We start from the raw sequence: 26,646 nt of genomic DNA on the forward strand, positions 1-26,646 counted from the left end.
TTGGGAGGCTGGGGCAGGCGAATGCCTTGAACCTGGGAAGTGGAGGTTGCAGTGAGCTGAGACTGCACCACTGCACTCCAGCCTAGGTAACGCTCTGTCTCCAAAAAACAAACAAAAAAATTCAATTCTAAGTCCCTGCCCATGGCGACGGTTGCTTCTGAAGACTCCTGTGCAGGTCCCCTAGGCCAGCTGGGGACTCCAGTACATCCCCACCTCTTAGATCCTCAGTCCTGTCACCCACCTGCTCACCCCAACAAGGTTTTCTTCCCTGGATCCACAAAATTTGTCCCAAATGAAGCATCAGGTTCCCAAGCCTGCTAAAGCTGGGAGCTCAGGTTGTTTAAGCAGGGGCCTTGCAACAGACTGCAGAAGCGGGGCATAGCTTGGGCTTGGCTGAGTTTTAGGTCTGTGTTGGGTTTTGGGACAAGAAGAATTGGGCAAGTCTAGGGTTCCTTCCTGCAGTCTTCCCACAGTCACTGAGGAGCTCTTCCTCTTCATGCCCTGTCCTGGGAAATGCGAAGCCAGCAAACTTGGAAAGCTGTGGTGGGTGCTGGCTCCCTCCCACAGGGTGGACACCGACCACTGTTCCTTCCCTCTGCCCAGATGGCCAAATGAAGCCCTACAACAAGTTAACTCTCTGACTGCCCTGGGAAGGTCATTTAGGGTGTTTCTGTCAGAATCAATTTGTAGCTGAAAAGGAGACGCAGGGTGAAGAGGAATAAGGCATGACATTAAGATAGAATAAGAGAAGGACGTTTGATGGAATTCTCCTCAAAGTGTGTGTAAAGAGGTTCTGGAGAACATGCATAGGTGGAGATGTATACTAAAATATGGTACCATGTTTCCCGTGAAGTTTCCCTAGGGTTCTGGAAGCAAATAATCTTAGGCAAAAAAAAAAAAAAAAAAAAAAGTCTATAATCTCATTTAGCTTTTTATCTAGATTTTTGAGGGTTATTTCAAGCTAGCCTGACCCTTAGCAATAAGGTTGGTGAAATATCTCATTTGAAACTGAGGTCAAAAGAGATGGTGTCACATGTCACATGTTGGGTTTACCTGAATGACACCGATACCTGAATGACACGGATACACCTGAATGACACAGATATAAGTAATCTGTCTCTGTCTTCCCAGCAAACCTCTTCTCAGTTTCAGTCAGTGTCCAGGATGACCCTGATGGGCCCCAGAATGTCCCCCAAAAGCACCAGCTTTCAGGAAGACAGTGTGTTCTGGAGTCTGCTTTGCAGTTACATTTCCCCAGCGAGGAGTATCTGGCTGAAAGCAACACACAACCTTAATAACGTCTCTTCATCTTGGCTTTCATGACTCAAGCACAACCAACTTTCAGCAGTCCCTAAGCACATCAGCATTATGTAAAAGCCTGAGGATGCCTTTTATTGGGAGGGCCCCATCTTGTAACTTCTGGGGCCACTGGGAAGCTGATCCCGTGTGTGGACTTTTGGCTTCAAAGTCTCTTTGGGTTCAACAGCTACCTGATGGGAGCTGGACACTGCTTTAGAAATGGGGAATGCTTTGATTTTACACTTTCTGAAGAGGTTTGTAGGTTAGGGAGGATAAGGTGGGGGGATCACCTGAGGTCAGGAGTTTGAGACCAGCCTGGCCAATTTAGTGAAACCCCATCTCTACTAAAAATACAAAATTAGCTGGGTGTGGTGGTGGGCACCTGTAATCCCAGCTATTCAGGAAGCTGAAGCAGAATTGCTTGAACCTGGGAGGTGGAGGTTGCAGTCAGCTGAGATCGTGCCACTGCACTCTAGCTGGGGTGACAGAGACTCCACCTCAAAAAAGAAAAAGCAGAAGGAACAAAAACCAGGAAGTGGTGATGGGGGGTGCCCCATCTAGTTCACTGAAATCATTCAAACCAGATGCTATGTACGTCCAACCCTGGGAAGATGAAAACAAGGAGGGCCTCTTTCAGAGGGTCTGGTTTCTGCTTTCCTCTTGGGAAAGGCAGAGAGCACTGTGGCCCCTGCCAGTACTGAGCTCTCCCTTCCTTCCTCTACCATGCACAGGCTGCCAGAGACCCTATCTCCAGACCCATCTCTTGCAGTGCTGACTTGGAGGACAGAAAGCCAGGCTTTATATCCAGAAACCATTTTGATGTTTACATTATGCTGATCTCAAGGCAACCATGTACACAAGGCAAGCGCTTGCCCTGCCTGGAAGTGTTCTTTCCCAAGAGCAATGATGACGGATACAAGATTGTTTCCAACAGAAAGGCCACATTTTCAATAGAAAACCAAATGCTCAATGAGTAAGACCAAAGTCCTTTAAGCATGAGTCCCTTGGCTGGGCATGGTGGCTCACGCTGTAAACCCAGCACTTTGGGAGGCCAAGGCAGGCAGATCGCTTGAGCTCAGGAGTTTGAGACCAGACTGGCCAACATGGCGAAATCCCATCTCTACTAAAAATACAAAAATTAGCTGGGTGTGGTGGCACATGCCTGTAGTCCCAGCTACTTGAGAGGCTGAAGCAGGAAGATTGTTTGAGCCCAGGATGTGGAGCTTGCAGTGAGCCAAGATCATGCCATTGCACTCCCGCCTGCACAAGAGAACAAAACCCTGACACACACACACACACACACACACAAAAGGTAGGAGTCCCTTAAATATGAAGCTCAAAAAAATGGTGGGCTGGGAAGGGCAGTGGCATTTGCTGAGTGCCTGTAATGGGCCTGTCACTGTGCATTTTCTCATTTACAGCCATGCACAGTGACTAGTATTATACTCATTTTACAGATAAGAAAGCCAGAGCAAAAAGAAAGATTTCTAGTGCCAGAGTCAGGGCCAGAACACCAGATCCATTTGCCTCTGAAGCACATGTCCCATTTGCTGTGGACACTGCCATTGGAGAAGGGTGAGCAAAGGAGAGGACACCAGGCAGGATGGCCGCGGCATGGATGTCAGCACTGTTGGCAGCGTTGAAAGCAGACCCTGCTGAAAGAGGCCCTGCAGCTTGCTCAATCCGTCTTCGACAAGAGTGAAAAGAAAGGCTGAGGGTGGGAGAGGGCAGATTCTAGACGAGTGAGCGCTAAAACTTTGATTCCTTCTTGTCAGTTAAAGAAACTAGAACCCCATTTTCTGAGCCCAGGTCAGGCCCACCAGGAACCGGCTCTGCGGTGGATGGCATTGCTCTCTGCACTGGTGAATGCTACTACCCCAAGGAACTTGTGCGTCCAAACGGGCCAGGTTATCCTTCTCACCCTCCCTCCCTCCCTTCCCAAATTCACTTTAACACTTGCTAAATCTTTCTTTTCCCAAATCATGAGAACATTTTATACACACTTAACATCTTCTGTCATTGCTGATACAAAACAGCATTTTTCTTCATCTGCAAAATCTTCAGAAGCATTTGAGAGGTCAGACGGATCCGAAAGCTCAACAATGCCACCATCTCCCACAACCAAGAACGCACCTATATGCTAGTTAATTTAACACTATCAAGAACAGTTTTTTGGGCTCAGACTGGTGGCCCAGCACTTTGGGAGACCAAGGTAGACAGATCACTTGAGGTTAGGAGTTCGAGACCAGCCTGGCCAACATGGTGAAACCTCTTATGTACCAAAAAAAAAATTTAAAAATTAGCTGGGAATGGTGGTGTGTGCCTGTAATCCCAGCTACTCGGGAGGCTGAGGGGGGCGATTTGCTTGAACTCAGGAGGTAGAGGTTACAGTGAGCAGAGATCATGCCACAGCACTCCAGCCAGGGCAACAGAGTGAGACCCTGTCTCAAAAAAATAAACATAAAATAAATAAAAATAAAAATCAGGCAAGTGTGATGGTGCATGTCTGTAGTTGCAGCTACTTGGGAAGCTGAGGTGGGAGAATCACCGGAGCCCAGGAATTCAAGGTGGCAGTGAGCCATGATCACATCAGCCTGGGTGACAGAGTGAGACTCTCTTTAAAACAAAAGAAGTTATTTGTTTTCCTTGCGCAGGGACCCTGCCAGTCTTCTCTGTATCATCCCCATTTTGGTATGTATGCTGCCAAAGTGAGCACTAGTTCTTGATATGTAACTATAAATGGGTCATAGGTTGAGACTAAAGTCTGGCAAGATCAAAGCCATGGTTGAAAAGCCAAACAAAATGACTGAAACCCGCAGGGGAGCTCTGAGAGCCCAGTGCCTTAGGACAGACTGCACTGGTGGCCGTGCTGGGGGCTTGGCCATATTTGAATGTAGACCCTGGCACTGTAGCAGTGAGACCACACAGAAATGACAAAGGAAAAAGAGGACGTGTACTACCTTAAAAAATAATTATTATAAAAAGTCCAAATCTAGTCAGGTAGACAAGCCCAAGCCTATGGTCAGGAAACACTCTTCTTTCCTATAAACAAGGTTTCCCTGCCTCAGACTTTTTATTGCTGACATTGGCAGAGGTGGAGGCCACCCAACTATGGTTTGCAGCATAACACTCGCTCCAAGAACGTTATACTCCTAAAGACATTCCCTTTCATCTCAGAGTGCAACAACCCCAATTGAGTCCCCTAGTTGCCATCTGAAATCATCTCTAATTCTAGCTGAGCATCAGGAGTGCCAGCAACTCCCAGTTCAGTGCAGCTGAGGGACAATTCAAAGCCGTGTGCACTGTCATCCACAATGGTTGAACTAATTTACATTCCCATCAGCAGTATAAAAGTGTTCCTTTTTTGGCCTGGCACAGTAGCTCATGCCTGTAATCCCAGCACTTTTAGGGAGGCCTAGGCGGATGGATTACATGAGGCCAGGAATTTGAGACCAGCCTGGCCAACATGGTGAAACCCCATCTCTACTAAAAATACAAAAAATTAGCCGGGCATGGTGGTGTGCATCTGTAGTCCCAGCTGCTCGGGAGGCTGAGGCAGGAGAATCACTTGAACCCGAGAGGCGGAGGTTGCAGTGAGCTGAGATGGTGCCCCTGCACTCCAGCCTGGACATCAGAGCAAGACTCCATCTGATATGGTCTGGCTGTGTCCCCACCCAAATCTCAACTTTAACTGTATTTCCCAGAATTCCCAAGTATTGTGGGAGGGACCCAGGGGGAGGTAACTGAATCATGGGGGTCAGTCTTTCCTGTGCTATTCTCGTGATAGTGAATAAGTCTCACAAGATCTCATGTGTTTCTCAAGGGTTTCCATTTTTGCTTCTTTCCTCTTTTTCTCTTGCTGCCACCACCATGTAAGAAGTGCCTTTCGGCCGGGCACGGTGGCTCATGCCTGTAATCCCAGCACTTTGGGAGGTTGGGGTGGGAGGATCATGAGGTCAGGAGTTCAAGACCAGCCTGGCCAAGATGGTGAAACCCTGTCTCTACTAAAAATACAAAACTTAGTTGGGCATGGTGGCAGGCGCCTGTAATCCCAGCTACTGAGGAGGCCGAGGCAGGAGAATCGCTTGAACCCAGGGGGCAGAGGGTGTAGTGAGCTGAGATCACACCACTGCACTCCAGCCTGGGCAACAGAGTGAGACTCCGTCTCAAAAAAAAGAAAGAAAGAAGTGCCTTTCGCCTCCTGCCATGATTCTGAGGCTTCCCCAGCAATGTGGAACTGTAAATCCAATCAATCCTCTTTTTCTTCCCAGTCTCAGGTATGTCTTTATCAACAGCATGAAAATGGACTAATATACTATCTCAAAAAAAAAAAAAAATTGTTCATTTTTCTCCACAACCTCGCCAGCATCTGTTGTTTCTTGACTTTTTAATAATTGCCATTCTGGCTGGTGTGAGATGGTATCTCACTGTGGTTTTGCTTTGCATTTATTTCTCTAATGATCAGTGATGTTGAGGTTTTTTTCATATGTTTGTTGGCTACATAAATGTCTTTTTCTGAGAAGTGTCTGTTCATGTCCTTTGCCCACTTTTTAATGGGGATGTTGTTTTTTCTTGTAAATTTGTGTAAGTTCCTTGTAGTCCTCGAAGATCTAGAAGAAAAACAATTTGACCCAGCAATCCTATCAGTGGGTATATACCCAAAGGAATATAAATCCTTCTGTTATAAAGATACATGCACACGTTATGTCCACTGCAGCACCATTCACAACAGCAAAGTCAAGGAACCAACCCAAATGCCCATCAGTGATAGACTGAATAAAGAGAATGTGGTACATATACACCATACTATGCAGCCACAAAAAAACAAGATCCTGTCCTTTGCAGGGACATGGATGGAGCTGGAAGCCCCTTTCCTCAGCAAACTAGTGCAGAAAACAGAAAACCAAACAAAGTATGTTTTCACTTCTAAGTGGAAGGTGAACAATGAGAATTCATGGACACATGGAGGGAAACAACACACACTGAGGTCTGTTGGGGGTGGCGGAGGGAGAGCATCAGGAAGAATCACTAACGTACGCTGAGCTTAATACCTAGGTGATGGGTTGATCTGTGCAGCAAACCACCATGGCACACCTATGTACCAAACCTGCACATCCTGCACATGTACCCTGAAACTTTAAAAGTTGATTTAAAAAAGAACTATAATAATTAAATTTCTCAGAAATAAAATGAAAAAAAAGCTGTGTGTACTTAGGAAACCTCAGACGTAAGGCCAGGCAGCAACCTGTAGAGAGCCCTGTGCATCTCAGAGGCTGCTCTGCTGCTGTTCTTAAGACAAAAGTTACTTCCTTTCCAGTCACTGGAGTGTGCTTTCGTGAGCTCTAAGGTGTATTTTCAGGAACGAGGGGGTCAATATCAGTGTGGCACAGCTGATATCATTTACACTTTCCACATGGATGGAAGATGACTTGCAGAAAAGGGATGAATTGAATTATGCTTCATCAGAGCTCTCAGTTCATTCTGGAAAAGCCATGTCACTTAGATTACTGTTCCCTTACAGACCACATGCAGAGGCTATGAGTTACGCAGTGTGCTGCACCCTCATCAGCAGAGCCCGGGGGAGGCAGGGGAGGCTGAGGACGGCAGCTGATGGCCTAATGGAGTGGAAGGGGGTCAGTCCTCAAGGAGCCAGGACTTCCTTGGGGCTAGCACAGTCTCCAGGAGCTCTTGCAGCCTGGGACCTGGGGGCCAGTTCGTGGGAGTTGGAGGGAAGAGGCAGGCAGCAGTGATGGGATCATGCCATCATTCACTAGTCTCTTGAGGGTTGGTTTCCTGGACTAGAAAAGCATCCAGCCCTGGGCAGCCAGGAGCTAGGCAGGTTCTGTGGGTCCCAGCTAGGTGGGTTAAGATCCAGTCCCACTGCAGTGACCAGAGAGGTCAAGGAAGCTATGGCAGCAAGGGACTCATGTGGGCAGGGCCCATGTACCGGGCACCAGGCAGAAAAACAGCAGTTTGTTGGGCACAGGTGGCTGGGCAAGTCCTGGGCACCGCAGGGAGCAAGCTGAGAACTTGCTCTAGGACCTGCCCCTGGATAGAGGTGAAAAGTCTCATTTTTGGCGAAGAGATGACTAGAGCTGGTTCAGACCTTAGAGTAGAGGGAGGTGAAATCTGGCTGAGCTGCTGGGCAACAGTCCTCAATGCTCACAGAAGCAGCCAAAACTAAGAAGACAGACAGACCACCCTGAGGATGTTAATATGGTAAGGTCTTTTCCCAAAGACCACTTATCTGAGACTCAGGGGTTCATCAAAAGAACAATGAGAAGAAAATGAAAAACAGCCAAGCAGGCATTCTATAGGCTGTATCTTCAGGTATTTTCTTTGATATTAATCCCTGAATAAAACGGACTAGGATCATCATTACCCTTGAGTAGAAGCTGGTAATCAGGGGAACATGAAGAGGATTCTGGGGGGCTGAATGCTGTGCCTTTTAGACCTGGGTCACTTCGTGAACATCTCCATGCATATATGTAAGTTATACCTCAATTAAAAAGTAGGTTATGTATGATGACTCGCAAATCCCAGCACTTTGGGAGGCTGAGGCAGGAGCTGCTTGAGCCCAGGAGTTCAAGACTAGCCTGGGCAACATGGCGTGACACTGTCTCTACAAAAAATGTAAAAAATTAGCCAAGCACGATAGTGCACACCTATAATCCCAGCTACTGGGAAGGCTGAGGCATGAAAATCACTTGAGCCTGGAGAGGTTGGGGCTGCAGTGAGCCATGATCAAATCACTTCACTCTAGCCTGGGTGGTAGAGCGAGACCCTATCAAAAAAGAAAAAAAAAAAAAAGAAGGAAGGAAGAAAGGGAGGGAAGGGGAGAGGGAAGGAGGAAGGGAGGGAGGGCAGGGAGGGAGGGCAGGAGGGCAGGGAGGGAGGAAGGAAACAAGGAGGGAAGGACCTTGATTGTCTTAAGGGGCTAGAGTGTGGTGTCCACTCTGAACACTAATATTTGGAACTTATGTACAAGATTTTTAGGGAGGAAAAAGTGGAGCAAAAACAGAAAGAAACTCTCTGATTATTTTTACCCAGGGAAATGCTAGTTACTAATAGAAAATTAACTTTTCCTAGGATATAAATACCTTAGAGATATTTCTGAGTGGAATATGGAACTTTTTGATGAAAGTCTTAGATGTTTAATAAATGGGTAACAGTCCAACCATCTCCAAAATTGGTTAAGTCTCCAGGACAGTTTAGGAAAGAAAAAATTGTAAGATACAGAATTTTGTCCACCTCAATGGAACAAAAGTCATTTGAGAAAAATGAAGATAGTGAATTGCACACAGGAAGGTAAAATCCTAATTTTAGTGCATATCCATGAATATCTTCCCAGAGTGTTGAGGTTGTACTAAAGTTCCAGACGGGGGAATGTAGAGACAGCACTCATGAATAACGCAGCAGGACAGGGCAAAGCAAAACCGCACAGCCCAAGGCATTTGCTTCTAGAAGACGTTTCGCTTGCCTTGGTTGCCTGGTTACTTCCCTTACCTTGGTTATTAACATTTGATAAAGACATCAATCACTGGGGGGAGAAGCTGCAGGGTACACACTGAATTGTGTACTGTGCTAAATTCAACCGAGGACACAGCTCGATTCTGTGGCTGCATTCCCAGTACTTCTTTACCTTCACCAAGGACCTCTAGTTGCCTCCATGAGGTGTCTATGAATGAACTAACTCTGTGTACACTAAGTCCAAAAGTCAAAAAGAAAAAAAGCAAAGCTTCTTGGGAAAAAGGCAGGAGACTAGTTAGAAAATGCTGTACGTTCATTCTTGCAGGAACCAGCTGTCTCAGGCTCATGATGATCTAAACAGCCTCACTCCCTGAATCTCTCTGGGGTTTTCCCAATCGGTCTTTATTATTACAGCTGTGGAATCAGATTGAGATTTTACTTTTGGGAAACTGTAACAATTTACAGATCACAGAGGATAAAAGCAGCTCATTCCTCACTGGAGTTCAGCATGTGCAGTAAGAGCCCAGGGAGCACCACACTTACTTTGAAGGTCTGGTGAGAGAGAATACAAAGCAAATGCACACATAAGATTTCATGTGAAATCTCAGCAAATGCAGCCTGTGCTCCTTCCCTGCTGTGCATTCAGTGTTCGGTCCTTACCTGGGACAAGTGTACACACACATCCAATTTTAGTGCATCTGTTCTGATCTCAGACTATCTGGTAAACCTCGAGTGGCCTCATCCTGCACACAGACAGCACAACCCCTGGCCATGGACTCGTGCAGACCTGCACATAGACTCCTGGGCCCCCTCTCTTCATAGCGTCCTCCTTTCTGATGCCCCATTCCACAAAATGGGCGGCTTCAGCTGCCCTCTCTGATCACCGCCTCCTCAGCCAGTGAGGCTGCTGTGCTCCACTCAGAGGCCAGCTCCCTGCACTGGGAGGTGGACATTATTCCCAGGCAGAGAGCTGGTGAGCCGGCCATCACTGCAGGAGTTTCCCTTCTCTCAGGGATTAGTCCTATCTGCTTGTTTCCTAGAGATGAGGTCCAAATGGCTAAGCTTAAAAACCAAAATTACAACACTAAAAGAAAATATAAAAGAATAGGCTTATAATCCTGGGGAAAGAAAGCCATTTAAGGCACAAAATGCAAAAGCATAAAGGATTGAGAAATCTGACTTAAAAAAAGTTTCTGTATGACAAAATTAAAACCAATATATGTATACCAAATGACTAGTATTCCTGTAATCAGTAAGAAAGAGGACAGACATGGTAGCTCAGGCCTATAATCCTAGCACTTTGAGAGGCTGAGCCAAGTGGATTGTTCAAGGCCAGGAGTTTGAGAACAGCCTGGGAAACATGGTGAAACCTCATCTCTACCAAAAAATACAAAAATTAGCCAAATGTGGTGGCGTGCACCTGTAGTCCTAGCTACTTGGGAGGCTGAGGTGGGAGGACTGCTTGAGCCCAGGAGGCAGAGGTTGAGGTGAGCCAAGATCGTGTCACTGCACTCCAACCAGGGTGACAGAGCAAGACTTTGTCTCAAAAAAAAAGACAAATAACTCAAGTAAAAATTAGCAGAGAATGAACCTGTAACGTACTGAAGAGGAAATACAAATAGTCTGAAATGTATGAAAAGTTGCTCGGTCTCACCAGAAAATAAAAATGGTAAAACATCATTTTCACTCCTCAAACTGGCAAAAATTATAGACTCTTAATTCATAAGGTTAATGAAGATATTACTGTAATCCACTGTGTTTCGGGGTGGTTTGCTCTACAGCTACAGACAATCAGAACGCCTGACATGACTTCTTTTATATTTGCTGCAAAGGGTGAGTCACATCTCTGTGGCAGCGAAAAGCTACCTTTTGTCCCTCAAGCAAATAACTCTGGGATTCTTTGGAACACCTTTCCATTCCTGCTCCTGTTCATATTATTGCTTTAATAGTTTTTGTTTGTTTTTCTGAGATAGGATCTGGCTCTACTGCCTAGGTTGGAGTGGAGTGGTGTGATCAGGGCTCACTGTAGCCTCAATCTCCTGTGATCAAGTGATCCTCCCACCTCAGCCTCCCGAGTAGCTGGGACTACAGGTGGAAGCCACCAAGCCTGGCTAATTTCTTTTTTCCATCTTTTCTTAGAGATGGGGTCTCACTATGTTGCCCAGGCTGGTCTTGAACTCCTGAGGTCAAGCAATCCTCCTGCCTCGGCCTCCGAAAGTGCTGAGATTACAGGCGTGAGCCACCTCACACACCTAGCCAATCATTCATTTTTCTACTTTAGATTTTATATGGCTTATTATCTCCCAGATCAAATCTGACAACTTCTGCTTATCTTTTAAGATTTAAAAAAATGCAGACCTCCTCAACCCGCTCAATTCAATGTCATTACTACTCTGAAACACGAGCTGCAGGGGCCCTGCTCATGGCTGTTTCCACTGTGTCTTCGCTTCTGCAACACTAGGGTGGGCGGAATGACGTGTGAAGGGGGCCTCCTCTGCCGTGGCTTCATAGCACCTTTCCAGTTAGGCAGGGCAACTCACTTTCATCAGCACTTTTTCTCCAAACTTTCTTGGCTCTTCTTATTTGCTTATTCTTCCAGGTGAATTTTTAATTATTTTGTTAAGTTCAAGAATAAAGAAAGTCTGTTGGGATTTTAATTGAAACTGCATTAAATTTAGAGATTAATTTGGAATAATTTGCTTTTTAAACGTTCCTCTCACTCTTATATCCACACTGAAGGCACTGAGGGTTTGAGACTGGGAAAGTGTAGACAGCGGCCACGGTGAGCCAGTCCAGGAAGCAGTGCCCTTCCCTTTACTCCTCTGTGGGTGAGAGCCTTCCCATGGCAAGAGAACAGCTCTGTGCCAGAGATGTTAAGGTGGATGCTGCACAGTCTCTCCCTGGAGACAGAATCACAGAAGATATACATCTCAGGAGTGGCTGGGGCCTTGTCTTTCTTGTTTCTTCCATTTTCACTTGACACTCAGGAGTCCCCACCCACGGTGTTTCCTCCCCAAGGTTCCCTGGCTTTGGCATCGTGACACAGGGTCTGGTTGCCTTGCAAGCACAGGCCTGCAGCTGACACCTGCTGCCCCCTGGCTGGGTCCACTTCCTCCAGCCCACCAGCAGCTCCACTGGCAGTGCTAGCCTCACACAGTGCTCGAAGGCAGGCGAACCCCTGCGGCTCAGCAGGGGCCTCCCAGTTCTTCCTCGGCGTCCTGGGAGCAGGTCTTCTCTGTGCCCTCAGCTCAGATTTCAAATGATTCCCTGCCATCTTCTGTCCCCAGGACCATGCTCAAGCCTCTGGGGAAACACCTTCCTGGAATTTTCTTCCCCTCCTTTCCTCTTCTGCCTTTCTGTTAAGTTGGCTACCTCATTTTCATTAATTCCACTCTTCCTCCTTGCTTGCTGCTTCTAAAAAAGTTCATGGTTATGCACAGCTCTGCTGGCTCCTCTCCTCCTGGAGTCACCCAGGCTCAATGGACTGGCAACCCCCTGAAGCCCCGTCCTGCTCCTTGCTGAGTGTTTACCTGTGTCCAGCAGCTCCCTCAAGGAAATGCTGGAGAAATCTTCTCATGAGCCACCTACACGACTCACCAGCTGTTCAGCCCTCGGGGCTGGGAGTAGAGTCCACACAAACATTTCCAAAGCCATCCATGCGTGAGGAGCTGAGGGGTACACCCGCACGGAAGCGTGGTCCTACCGTGGTTCACCCATGCTGTGGTGCAGGCAGGCAGGACAGCCTGAGCCTGGGGTGTGCAGGAGGCAGGATGAACTCTGGGGCTTCAAGAAAGGGCGAGCCACTACAAGACTCCTCATGGAGTTCTGGGAGCCCAGGAGACAAAAGTCTGGTTCTTTCTTTCTTTTATAGTAAGTCCTCACTTAATGTTGTTGAGAGGTTCTTGGACACTGTAACATTAAGTGAAATGCTGATATGCTGTATGACAAAATCAGTTTCACCGTAGGCTAATTGATATGAGCCAGAGTTGAGTTCCCATGGCTTATGGCACGTGGTTTCACCCAAAGCCGCCATTTCCAGGAACCGACCGGCCACGCTAAGAACTGAGCTGACATCAGATTGAATGAAGCCCCTGGCAAACCAGAATGTCCATTGCTCTAAAGAGGAACAAACCAAACCAAACTGTGACCAGCGCCTCCTTCATCACACTAAAGCAGCTGACTGTGACTTCAGGAAAGTGACTCGACTTTTCTGCCTTAAGTTTCCTTGTATCTCAAATGAAGTGGCTAGATTAAATTAGTGGTTCTGAAGTAAACAGTTATGAAATCCATTTTTCCAATGATGTATCTGCAGAAGCTTTTTTAAAAGTACGGTTTGCAAACCACAAAATCCGGTTATCTTTTCTTTAACATCCATCTGTCTATATTCCACCTTGCATTGCCTCATATGACAGCCAACGGCTACATGTGGCTGTTTAAATTAGTTAAAATTAAATAAAATGAAAATTCTACTTCTCAGTCACATCAGGCATCTTTTAAGTGCTCAGCAGCCACCTGTGGCTACAGGGTTGATCAGCACAGATCTAGAACACTCCTGTCATCACAGAAGGTTCTACAGGACAGCGCTGCCCTGCACTTACCCAAACATGTATGTGTATTTCTCTCTTTTATGCAGATGGCGGCATGTTCTGCACCTTTACCAAGAGATACAGAGCTAGATTCTTCACGACATCTGGAGGAAGAGTTTCAGTGTAGAGACCAAGGGACTGGATGCTGGGCCCAACAGCAGGAGTTCAGTCCCAGCTCTGTCCCTTACTAGAGTGTGACTCTGAGTAGTCATGGAGCCTCTTGCTGCCTTAGTTTCGTATTTGTAAAATGGATATAAAATGCCTAATTCATGGGATTGTGGTCAAGATTAGATGCACTTAGACAATGTCAGTCATGTGGTAAATATTTTGTCACTGCTAGCTTTACTTCCATCACCATTCGCTACTTCATTCTCTAACGACACATGCAGGTCCATCACATGGATGGAGACAGCAGCCCGTTTAGGTTGTTTCCAGTTTTCTGTTATCACAAACACTACTGCAATAATTATCCTGCCACACACCTCTCTGCACACAGGTGGAATCCATTTTGACGGATTCTGCCAAATTGCCCTCAAAGAGGTTCTTCTACCTTAGACTCTGCCTCCCAACGACACACATGTGACTATGCCCCTCCACCACACAGTATGGGCCCTTTGGTGATGGGCTGATTTCGCTCAGTGCAGCATCCTCAGACCCACCTGTGTTGCAGCATGTGTCAGCCACTCTGCATCTGCATCCGTCTACCTTCTCCTCTCCATACCCCAACTCCCATCCTGGTTCAGGATGATTCCTCGTGTCTTCCAGAACCATAGCTCTGGCTGGGAAACCACCTGTCACCATGGTTTTAAAACCCTTTCTGACTCTGTAGTCAGCAGAATTAGAACCGTACTAAGAAAATAATATGCAATAACTGAAGAATTAATTCTCAGGAATTTTTTTCCAAAATCAAGTTAGGATTACACAAGAAAAGTAACCTTCAATGCCAGGCGCAGTGGCTTACACCTGTAATCCCAACATTTTGGGAGGCTGAGGCAGGCGGATCAGGAGTTCGAGATCAGCCTGACCAACATGGAGAAACCCCGTCTCTACCAAAAATACAAAATTAGCCGGGCATGGTGGTGCATGCCTGTATTCCCAGCTACTTGGGAGGCTGAGCCACGAGAATCGCTTGAACCTGGGTGGCGGAGGTTGCAGTGAGCTGAGATCGTGCCATTGCCCTCCAGCCTGGGCAACAAGAGAGAAACTCCATCAAAGAAAAAGAGAAAGAAAGAAAATAAAGAATATGACTTCTTACCATGAGTTAGCCAAGAGGAGGAAAAGGGAAGGGGAAGGGAAGGGAGGTAATCTTCAACCCCATTAACCTCCTACCCTCAGAAAGACTGAATTCAGCCTGTGAAATCATAAGTGTCTTGCCATGAAATTACTTCTTTTTCCCAAATGAACATTTCATGAGTAAGAGAATGGAAAAAATGCTCAGTGCAGATTCACCTGGGACTGTGATTATCTAAACAGACTCACATGCTGTCCTGGGGGATGGAGCGGGAACAGCAGCAAAAATCAAGGCCTCCTTTTTCTGAATGGTGACAAGATGATGGCTTTGGTGGTGGGCGGTGTTATGCTGCAGCAGCAGCTGCTGACATACTTGACCTATGGAGGCCCTCAGCTGGGGACAGACGGCCCATGGGAGGAAAGAAGACAAAGGGACTTAAATCACCCTCGGTCCCCAGGAGGAGGACACATTCTTACAACATTTTATTTTGAAAATCCCTTCCTGAAGCTGGCAAGACATCTAACATTTATATATAATTTTTTTAAAAGTGTAAATTGGCAGTTTTGATGCAGATGCTTCCTTCAAATAACCTGGGAAAGTCAGAAGACGAGGCTAACTCATGGTAAGAACCTTTAAAAAAAAAAAAAGAGAGAGAAAGAGACAGGGTCTCACTCTGTCACCCAGGCTGGAATGCAGTGGTGCAGTCATAGCTCACTGCAGCCTCAAACTTCCAGCGGAAGTGGATCACTTCCACTTCAAGTGATCTTCCTGCGTCAACCTCCCAAGGTGTTGAGATTACAGGTGTGAGCTACTGTGCCCAGCCAAGAACCTTTAACCAGATTAGTAAGCTCACCTTATTAGTTCCCTCACTTTCTCCTGCATGTTGTAGGAATTTGGCAGGTCAGAAGAGGCAGGATGTGAGCCCTTAGCCTGCAGGGTGGCTGAGTTTCTGGTCTTCCCAGTTGCACCTCTCAGTCCCCAGCCCACCACAACCAAGGGCGCTGGCCTCTGCTCTCCCTCCGCCTAAGCCTCTGCTCCTATCCTCTGCCTCTGTTACCTTCTTGCTTCTAATTCTCCAACATGGACCTTGATGACTTACAGAAGCCTGGAGCCCAAATTGCTGGCAACCAAAACACTCTCTTCTTTTCCTTAAGGACATGGAGGATCTAATCTTTCAGTTTTTCAGGTAGGTGTGGTGACGGTGGGGAGGGGAGCTATGTTCCATACCTCCAAGAAAAGGTAGGACAAATAAAACAGCTAAGTACTCCCATTAAAAAAAGCCAGTCTTTACACACAGGTCAGGAATATGGGTCTAACTTCGCTGGCTACAGAGTCGGTAAGGGTTTTCAAGCCATGGTGGCAGGCGGTCTCTCGGCTGTGGTTCTGGAAGACACAAGGAAAATCACATCTCCTGACGCAGGATGGGGTAGGGGCTATGGAGAGGAGAGGGTGGACAGATGGATGCAGAAGCAGTGTGGCTGACACGCCAGAACACAAATGGGTCTGAGGACGTTGTGCTGAGTGAAATCAGCCCCTCACCAAAAGGCACATGCTGTGTAAGTCCACGTCTACGAGGTGGCCAGAATGGGTGAATTCAGAGACAAAGCAGAACAGTGGTTACGGGCTGAGGGCAGGAAATAGGGAGTCCCCTACCCAGTGTTTAAAGCATACAGAGCTCAGTTTGGGACGATGAAAACATTTTGGAAACGGAAAGTAGTGATGGCTGCACAACCATGTGAACGTGCTTCATGCCCCTGAACTGTACACTTAAAATAGTTAAAATGATAAATTTCATGTTATGTGTATTTTACAATAAAAAAGAAAAAAAGAAAAACCAGATCAAGAACAACAAGGCTAAAGGGACAGACCACGCCCCCTCTTCCCCAAAGCACCAATAAAAGGAGCTAAGTGAACTTCATTTGGCAAAACGGATCCTCCCTGTGAAATTACACATACTTTCATTTAGCAGCATCATTAAAAAAAAAAAGTTTAAAAAGTACTTTAAACATATGCCCTACTTCGCAAATTGGTAAGCAATCTTGCCCAATTAGGATGGAGAGTTTCCAGTTATCCCTTTAAATGGCTTCTAAGGAGTTCTGCTTGGTCACGTGCTTGTTTCTGTCCAGGGGTACCCTGGTGCTGTGAGGCTCAGTTGTGCAGAAGCATCAGCCCACAGGTCCAGGCACGTCCCCACACGTGCTGGTGACTAGGCATCAGATGCCACGAGACACGGGTCTGGATCCCTGAGAGCCATCTTTTCCCTCTCCATCCACCTTGCTTTCTCACCACCCTCACACTTGCAGGCTGCTATCTGAGCCCAACTCCTCCAGCTCATAGTGCTCCAGATCTGCTGCAGGTCTTTGGAGTCCTTCTTGCTCCCAGGTATGGCCCTGACTTTGGGAAGCTCCCCTGGTGACAGGGCCAGTGGACTCGGCCCTTGACCATGGCTCTTCCTCCATTCTTCCCCAGAGAGCAGCCCTGGCAAGAGCACCTTGGCCTAGGTCCTGCCTCCAATTCTGACTTTTGACCCCAAAGGGGCCGATGGGGCTGTTTCTCACTAATGCAGCTGGCTCTGTAGCTCTACATTTTAAAAATGTGTTGGATTGGAAAAGACCTATGTGTTTGGACAAACGGAGGCAAGATGGCGCAGTTCCGGGTTCTTCACTGTCAACTTTCCCGCGCCCCAGAAAGACACGGGTCCACTGCGCAGGCGCAACCCGACCTCCGACGGAGAGAAACCGGAACCCGCCTAGCCACGCCTATCGACCCGCCCCTGACCCGCCTATGTCCCGCCCACTGCCCTCCCACTCCCGGGCCCAGGACATAAAAGCCGCTCCTGGCGGGCGCGCGGAGCGAACTTCCTCGGCCCCTCCTCCTGCGTGGGACCCAGGAACCTCGCCGAGAGCGCCAGAGGAGCTTCCTTGGCCCCTGCTCCTGTGCAGACCTAGGAACCTCGCCGGAGAATGCCGGAGCGACTTCGTTGGCCTCCACAGCCGGAGGCCGGTGAACCTCGCCCCTCCCTCACATTTGGTTTGTAAATAAAGGTTTTTTTTGCCTTGCCTACTTGCCTTTTCTCTGGCATTTGCTCTGGGGGTCGCATTAAAGCCAATCAGCTGGTGCCGAAACCCGGGAGGAGACCCCTCCTCAGGACCCCCCAAGGTCCGAGGAGCCTCCTCTTTCCACGCCCCAGACGGACCAGGACCTGGACATCGCTTTCCCCACCTCCAAGTCTCCTAGGGGTGAGTACCTTCTGCCTCCCTCTCATATCCCTTGGCCAGAAGTCCTGCGCAGGCCCAAGGCTTTTTTTCCGGTCACCAGGTGACCCAGGGGAGTTCCCAAAGGCAGAGACGTCTGCCCAAAGGAACTCCATTCCGTTCCGTGGGAGACCCGTCCAGGACGGAGACGTCCGCCTGGAGGTGATCTCCATTCCGGCTCCAGGAGCCTCTCACCGGTCTCTGGTGGCTCCAAAGGACGCTTTGTAGCCAGGTAGAGTTCGGTTTCCGTTTCCGCCTACTGGCGAGAGGAAGGCAATGGGAAACCCCCAATCCAAAATACCTAGAGACTCCCCTTTAGGGTGTCTTCTAAAAAACCTCAAAACTTTGCAATTAGAACAAGATCTCAGGCGAAAGCGACTGGTGTTCCTCTCCACTGTGGCGTGGCCACAATATAAATTAGACAATCAGTCTCAATGGCTGCCTGAGGGCACTCTAGACCATAACATTTTAACCGACCTCAGTAGTTTTTGTCAGCGCTTAGGCAAGTGGTCCGAAATTAATTATATACAAGGATTTTGGGCCTTGCGTTCTCGTCCGGACCTATGTGGCCAGTGTTCCTCGGCTCAAGTCATGTTGGCTAAGGACGCAGGCCTAACAAAGTCCGAAAAAGAGGAGTCATCTTTCCTGTCTGAGTTGCCCGAAGACCTTACTTCCCCTCCCTCCCTTCCACTCCCGCCGTATACCCCACCTCACCCTCCCGCTTCGGCCCCACCTCCTCTTTCGGCTCCACCTCTCCCTCCCGCTCTGGCGGTTCCACCTCCCTCCTCAGCCCCTCCCACTATTGTTGAGGCTACACTTCCCTCCGACCCCTCAGCACTTCCACCTGGTCATCTTAGCTCGCCTATCTCTGCCCATACCCGCTCTAAAGATTGCCTAACTGCCCCCGCTCCTACTCCCACCCTATCCAACCCCTCCCCCCGCGGTCTTAGCACCCTTGCGTGAGGTGGCCGGAGCAGAGGGCGTAGTTAGAGTTCATGTTCCCTTCTCACTAGCAGATCTTTCAAAGATTGAAAAACGCTTAGGAGATTTTTCTGCCAACCCCCAATTTATACCAAAGAATTTAGATACCTTTGCCAGGCCTACGATTTAACCTGGCATGATCTCCAGGTTATTCTTACCTCTACTCTAAACCCTGAGGAGCAAGAGCGCATCCTAGTGGCCGCCAGGCAGCATGCCAACCAATTACACTTAACAGACCCTGAGTTCCCACTAGGGGAACAAGCAGTCCCCTCTATAGACCCAGACTGGAACTATCAAGTAGGCCAGCCAGGCCGCCGAAGACGAGATATGATGACTCAATGTCTTCTGGCTGGTATGCAGGCAGCCTCAAATAAGGTAGTAAATTTCAATAAACTAAAAGAAATTATTCAAGGTCCAGATGAGAACCAGCCACATTTTTAAACAGGCTAACTGAGGCTTTAATTCAATACACTCGGTTAGACCCAGCTTCCCCAGCCGGGGCCACTATTCTAGCATCATATTTTATTTCACAATCGGCCTCGGATATTCGGAAAAAACTCCAAAAGGCAGAGGATGGACCTCAAACTCCTATTCAAGACCTAGTCAAGTCGGCCTTCAAGGTCTATAATTCAAGGGAGGAAACGGCTGAGGCCCAACGACAGGCCCGCCTAAGCAGAAGGTACAGCTCCAGACTCAAGCCTTAGTTGCTGCTTTGCAGCCTAGCCGTAACCCAAAACTGGAGAGCAAAATCCCCGGAGGCTCAAAGACAATGAAAGGAGCTTGCTATAAATGCGGTAACCCAGGGCATTGGGCTAATAGATGTCCCCAGAGTCCCCAACTGTCTGAGCCAGTGCGGCCGTGCTACAAGTGCGGAGTAGCTGGACACTGGGCTAAAAAGTGTCCTAACCCTTGTCTGCCAACAACTCCTTGTCCATCATGTCATGAAGAAGGGCACTGGAAGTCTGACTGCCCCACCCTGAGAACAGGCATGGCGCCTCAACGTGATGTCCCTTCTCAGGACCCTGGGAGCTCCTTCCAGCTCTTACATCTGGATGACGACTGAAGGTGCCGGGACTCGGGGACCCCCATCACCCTCGCCGAGCCGCGGTAACTCTCCGGTAGCGGGTAAGACAATTAATTTTTTAATCGACAGCGGGGCTACCTACTCTGTTTTGCCGTCTTTCGAAGGGCCTAGCCTTCCCTCCAATATTTCTGTTGTAGGAGTCAATGGCTCCCCGTCCAGCCCTCGAAAAACCCCACCCCTTAATTGCTGCCTGGCCAACAACTATTTTGCACACTCGTTCCTCATTATCCCCTCATGCCCCACTCCCCTACTGGGCCGAGATGTTTTAAGTCAACTGAAAGCCTACGTATCTCCATCCCTACTAGCGCCCCCCATCCTACCCGCCATCTGCTTCTAGTATTGACTAACTCAAATGACTCCAACAATCCTACCAACCCTTTCCCCGATTTCCCCATTCCTATCGACCCCCAAGTGTGGGACACCTCCACTCCTGTCGTGGCGGAACATCATCCACCAATACTTATAAAACTTAAGAAACCATCTCAGTTTCCAGCCCGCCCACAGTTCTCTCTCTCTCCACAGCACTTACGAGGACTAAAACCAATCATTACTAGGTTACTCAGCCAACACATCCTCATCCCCATTCATTCTCCCTGTAACACCCCAATCCTACCTGTAAAGAAGGCAGATGGAACTTTTTGGTTAGTGCAGGATCTTCGTCTTATCAACGAAGCTGTTTGTCCCACCCATCCGGTAGTTCCCAACCCCTATACCCTTCTTTCTCTCATTCCACCTAATACAACACACTTTACTGTACTGGATCTAAAAGATGCATTTTTCACTATTCCCCTGCACCCAGATTGTCAGTTTCTTTTTGCTTTTACATGGGAAGACCCAGACACCCATATCTCCACCCAACTGACATGGACAGTGCTTCCCCAAGGGTTCTGAGATAGCCCCCATTTCTTTGGGCAGGCCCTAGCAAAAGACTTAGCCTCCTGTCCTCTTACCAATAGTAAAATTCTCCAATATGTAGATGACCTTTTACTCTGTAGTCCCACGGGACAGGACTCTCTTTTAGACACTGCGATCCTCCTTAATCATCTAGGATCCAAAGGTTACCAAATATCCAAACACAAAGCTCAACTCGCACAACAATGTGTCATATATTTAGGTATTGAGATCACTCCTACGACGCGCTCACTTACTACAGACCGCATAACTCTAATACAAAATCTTTCTCCTCCTCAAGACGCTAAGGAAATTCAATCCTCCTGGGCCTAGTAGGATTTTTCAGACACTGGATTCCTAATTTCGGAATCTTGGCTAAGCCTCTATATGCAGCTGTCAAGGAGACTCCCCAAGGACCTTTGTCTAACCCAAAGTTAATCTATAAACATTTCACTCACCTGAAAAACTGCCTTCTCTCACATCCTACTCTCTCACTCCCAGACTTCCAACACCCCTTCCAGCTTTTCACAGATGAAAGACAAAAAGTTGCAGTGGGTCTTTTAGCCCAATCTATAGGCGCCACCTACCGCCCGTGGCATATCTATCTAAACAATTAGACCCCACCGTACAAGGGTGGCAGCCCTGTCTTCGGGCCCTGGCAGCAGCAGCCTGTCTAACCCAAGAAGCAAAGAAACTTATTAGGGGTGGTAACCTAACAGTCTTCTCTACTCACCGCCTCAAGATCTTATTGCCCACAGAAGTATTAGCCATCTACCCCGTCCAGACTCCAACTCTTTCACCTCCTATTCATAGAGGACTCCACCATTGCCCTAGGAGTCTGTTCCTCTCTGAATCCAGCAACCCTACTTCCTGACCCTCTCAAGCAACCTAGTACTGAACACTCCTGTCCAGAACTTTTAGAGGCCCAACCACCTAGTCACTTACATTTACATGACCAGCCATTGGAAGGCTCACAGTTAACCCTATTTGTAGATGGCAGTTCTTTTATAATTCTCTAGGAAACAGACAGGCAGGATACGCGGTAGTTACATCTTCTGCTGTCCTAGAAGCTAAGCCTTTACCACAAGGAACAACATCACAGCAGGCAGAACTTATCGCACTAACCAGGGCTCTCCTCTTATCCAGAGGAAAAACGGTAAACATATACACAGACTCCAAGTATGCCTTCTTGATTGCACACACCCACTCTGTCATCTGGAAGGAGAGAGGGTTCCTAACCACCAGTGGTACCCCTATAGTCAACAAAAAACAGATACTCAAACTGCTAGACTTTATCAGCACCTTCCAGAGCAGCCATCATACACTGTAAAGGTCATCAGACTCCATCTAACTCGGTGGCGGCTAGCAATAACTTTGCCGACACCACTGCCAAGTCGGTAGCCGGATTCTCCACTCCCACGCTTCCCTCTATTTGTTTTCTCTCTCCTCAATATACCCCTACTTATACCCAAGAGGAAAAGACCAAACTATTACAAGATCCAACAGCCAAACTAGCCACAGACAATTGGATTTACCTCAATAAATAATTAGTTATTCCTGAAACTCAACTCCACACCATTCTAAAGACATACATAATTCCCTACACATAGGACCCAAAGCTTTATATAACCTCCTAAGCCCCCTCATTCACTGCCCCACACTCATGAAACACCTAATTATAATCAACCGACAGTGTTCCACATGTCTCAAGTCAAACCCTCAAGGCGCATTGCACAACCCCCATCCGAGCCATCAACTCAGAGGGCACCAACCAGGCGAAGATTGGCAAATTGACTTTACCCACATGCCACGGCATAAAAAATTCAAATATCTCTTACCCTCGTTGATACTTTTTCAGGATGGATAGAAGCCTATCCTACTACAGGAGAAACCGCCAATATAGTTGCCTCCATACTCACTGAACACATTATTCCTAGGTTTGGCCTCCTGCTCACTCTTCAGTCTGACAACGGCCCAGCATTCATCTCCAAGGTAGTCCAACAGGTGCAGCCCTCCTACACATCACCTGGAAACTCCACATCCCTTATAGACCTCAGTCTTCTGGTAAAGTAGAGAAGGCCAACGGGCTCATTAAGCAGCAGCTCACCAAACTCTCCCTCGAGACTCGACAATCGTGGGTAACTCTCCTTCCCCTGGCCCTAATCCGGCTGCGAGCAGCCCCACGAGTCCAACAGGCCTCAGTCCGTTTGAATTAGTTTACGGCCGGCCGCTCACCCTCCAGCAGTTACCCACCCTTTCTTCCCCGCTGGCAACTTATCTCCCATACCTCACCCTCTTGAGACAACTCCTGAGACAACATGCAGAACTAGCATACCCCTCTCCAACAGACACCTATAGCCCACATCTCTCTCTCAGCCCAGGAGACCAGTATACTTAAAAGATATCCAAGCCAAAGATCTTCAGCCTAGGTGGAAAGGCCCCTATACTGTCCTCCTATCCACATACACAGCAGCCAAACTTCTAGGACACACGCACTGGGTCCATATATCACAATTAAAAAAGGCCCCCGCAGAAGACAATCAGTGGACATCTACTAGACTTACCCTACCCGTCTCAAATTCACCAAACTCTCTCAACCACCACCTTCCCTGACCCCTTGCGCTTATCCCGATTTCTCGCCATACTCTATATAAACATAACAGAATTCCAATATCTTACCCCGATCCCTACTTGCCTCCAGATAATAGCCCATCACAGTGGTTCTCCGCTTACCTTTATAGAACATCTTCAGTGACAGGGTGTACCCTGTGATTACACTGAAGATGAAGTACTATTTGATACTTATTACTATCTTTTTCTTGCATTTCAATCTCTATTACTAACCCAACTTTCATATGGAGATTCTCTATAGTTGAAACTTGGTCACACAAAAATAAACAGCACTCACAGCTACAAGGCACTGCTGACTGCCCCCTTCAGGCTGCCAACCCCATCTTACTATAATTTCACCCTATCGTGTTGCAGTGCGGCCGGAGCTAAGGCTCTCTGCTTCCTGCACGATCAGACACATTACAATTATAAGACTTACTGGAAACAAAAGAACCTAGGATGCCCTTATATTTATTGTAAGATCCATTATGCAACCTTGAGACAGACGAAACCCACTGCTCTCTTCACCATTGTGAATCAACGAACCCCCCTTCAATACCAATTAAATATCAAAGACCCATGGGACCCCGATGGGCAGACGGAGTCAAAGGTGGACTCTACACAGGCTACACAATCCTTAGTTCATATCCCATGGCTACTCTCCTGATAAAAACACTTGTCCAGCAAAAATCCCTTCCTCAAAACATACAAGCCCTACAGAATTTAACCTTAGCCATACAAGCACAAGAACAGGCCTTACAAGATCAATTACACTCCTCCATAAGGACCCCTTCTCATGGTTAAAACTAGTCCATCAAGGGTTAAACCTAACACGGGCAGCCAACCTAACAAATCTCTCCCACTGTTTCCTCTGTGCGGCCCTTGAAAGAGCCCCCTTAGTGGCAGTCCCCTTACCTACTGCTTTCAGGGCTACAACTAACTCCATAGGCACCTCCCAAAAACCATTCTTACTCCAAGTCCCACTATACCAAAGCCCAGAAAGTCCAATCCTTCCTTTCTGCTACTCTACCCCAAACACCTCCTGGTGTAACTATACCCAGCCACCCGCTAAGACCCACACGGCTCCCATCGGAGGTTATTTCTGGTGCAACAAAACTCTCTTCAAGGTCCTTAATCTCACATCCATTGGTCAATCCCTTTGTGTCCCAGTGTCCCTAGTACCTAGTTTAACCTTATATAGTAAAGCAGAAGTAGCTGAACTCGTCGTACAATTTAACCCTCCTCCTAATGATCTCCAAAAACGGGCTGTCTTCCTTCCCCTAGTCATCGGAGTCTCCCTGGCCGCCTCCTTAGTGGCATCAGGGCTTGGAACTGGGGCACTTGCCCACTCGGTACAGTCTACCCTATCTCTAGCAGCTCAAATCCGAGAGGCCATAGAGGCTTCAGCTGAAAGCCTGGCCTCTCTGCAGCGTCAAATTACCTCAGTGGCCCAGGTAGCAGCACAAAATAGGCGAGCATTAGATTTACTTACTGCCGAAAAAGGAGGAACATGTCTCTTCTTAGGAGAAGAATGCTGCTATTACGTAAACGAGTCAGGCCTAGTGGACACTAACATCCAAACCCTAAACAGGATTAAAGCAGAACTAAAAACCTACAATACCCCCTTCACCCCCGGACCACCAGTATGGCTGCTGCCAGTAATACAGCAGATGCTCCCGTTCCTAATTCCCATACTAACCCTCTGTTTTGTCTTATGTCTCGCTCCTGTTTTAATCAAATTTCTCCAAGCCAAAGTTCAAGAGATCACGCGCGTCACCTTCAACCAGATGCTTCTTCATCCGTACGTCCAAATACCAACCATAGACCCCAACCTTAACGACGTCCCTTAACAGCAGGAAGTAGCCAGACAGACCACGCCGCCCCTTATCACTATTATCAATAAAAGGTTGGACTGTTTGGACAAACGGAGGCAAGATGGCGCAGTTCCGGGTTCTTCACTGTCAACTTTCCCGCGCCCTGGAAAGACACCGGTCGACTGCGCAGGCGCAACCCGACCTCCGACGGAGAGAAACCGGAACCCGCCTAGCCACGCCTATCGACCCGCCCTGACCCGCCTATGTCCCGCCCACTGCCCTCCCACTCCCAGGCCCAGGACATAAAAGCCGCTGCGGGCACGCGGAGCGAACTTCCTTGGCCCCTCCTCCTGCGCGGGACCCAGGAACCTCGTCTGAGAACGCCGGAGCGAGCTTCCTTGGCCCCTGCTCCTGTGCGGACCTAGGAACCTCACCGGAGAACGCCGGAGCGACTTCGTCGGCCTCCACAGCCGGAGGCCGGTGAACCTCGCCCCTCCCTCACATTTGGTTTGTAAATAAAGGTTTTTTTTTGCCTTGCCTACTTGCCTTTTCTCTGGCATTTGCTCTGGGGGTCGCATTAAAGCCAATCACTATGATTCTGCTTCAGTTTAATAAAAACAGACTCTAGCTTTAAACTTTATGATTATTCCACTGTGATGACCTCTCAGAGTCTCAGGCCTGGGTTTTCCCACCTCTTCAACTCACACACCTTACCACACTGCTAGGTGCCTGGGAATTAGTAAGAAGGAAGCCAGCAAGAGAAGTCTACTAAATTTAAAGTGAGACAGAGGAAGGAGGTAAAACACATACAGCCACAAGAAAATGTGAACAGGCTAAGCTGCCCTGTTAGAGGAATTTTCAGATTACATGTAAAGCCAAACTATTTATAAGACATAACCCTGAAACAAGCAACTAAGAAAGGCTGAAAATAACAGAGCTGGGCAAAGTGGCTCCACACCTGTTATCCCAGCTAACTGGGGAGACTAATATGGGAGGATCTCTTGAGCCCAGGAGTTCAAAACCAGCCTGGGTAACATAACAAGACCCTGTCTCTGAAAAATTTTTTAAGAGAATTAGCCAGGTGTGGTGTCATGTACCTGTAGACCCAGCTACTTAGGAGGCTAAGAAAAGAGGATCACTTGAGCCCAGGAGGTGGAAGCTGCAGTGAACTATGATTGTGCCACTACACTCCAGCCTGGGCAACACAGCAAGACTCCATCTCTGGCGAAAAAAGAAGAAGAAAAGAAAGAAAGTATAAAGATATATCATGCAAATAACATAAATGCAAAACATAAAATGCACAGAAAACATAAATGGAAATAGCAATATTGGTATATAAAATGTAAGCTTCTAGATCAAAAGGATTAACTGAAATAAAAGGTAAAAACCACCAAGAAGATAGAGCAAGGAACCTTTATGTATGGTT

General features: G+C 47.8%; 1 protein-coding gene and 1 pseudogene across 1 annotated transcript in view; both read right to left on the reverse strand.

The window, feature by feature from the left end:
• The window catches only part of SPECC1 (sperm antigen with calponin homology and coiled-coil domains 1), a 171,009-nt gene that overhangs the window by 19,949 nt on the left and 124,414 nt on the right, over window positions 1-26,646 (reverse strand).
• On the reverse strand, window positions 3,920-4,015 carry LOC117068062 (annotated as a pseudogene).

This window comes from Trachypithecus francoisi, unplaced genomic scaffold (genome assembly GCF_009764315.1).
Source record: "Trachypithecus francoisi isolate TF-2019V2 unplaced genomic scaffold, Tfra_2.0 Lachesis_group20, whole genome shotgun sequence".
Classification (NCBI taxonomy): Eukaryota; Metazoa; Chordata; class Mammalia; order Primates; family Cercopithecidae; genus Trachypithecus; species Trachypithecus francoisi.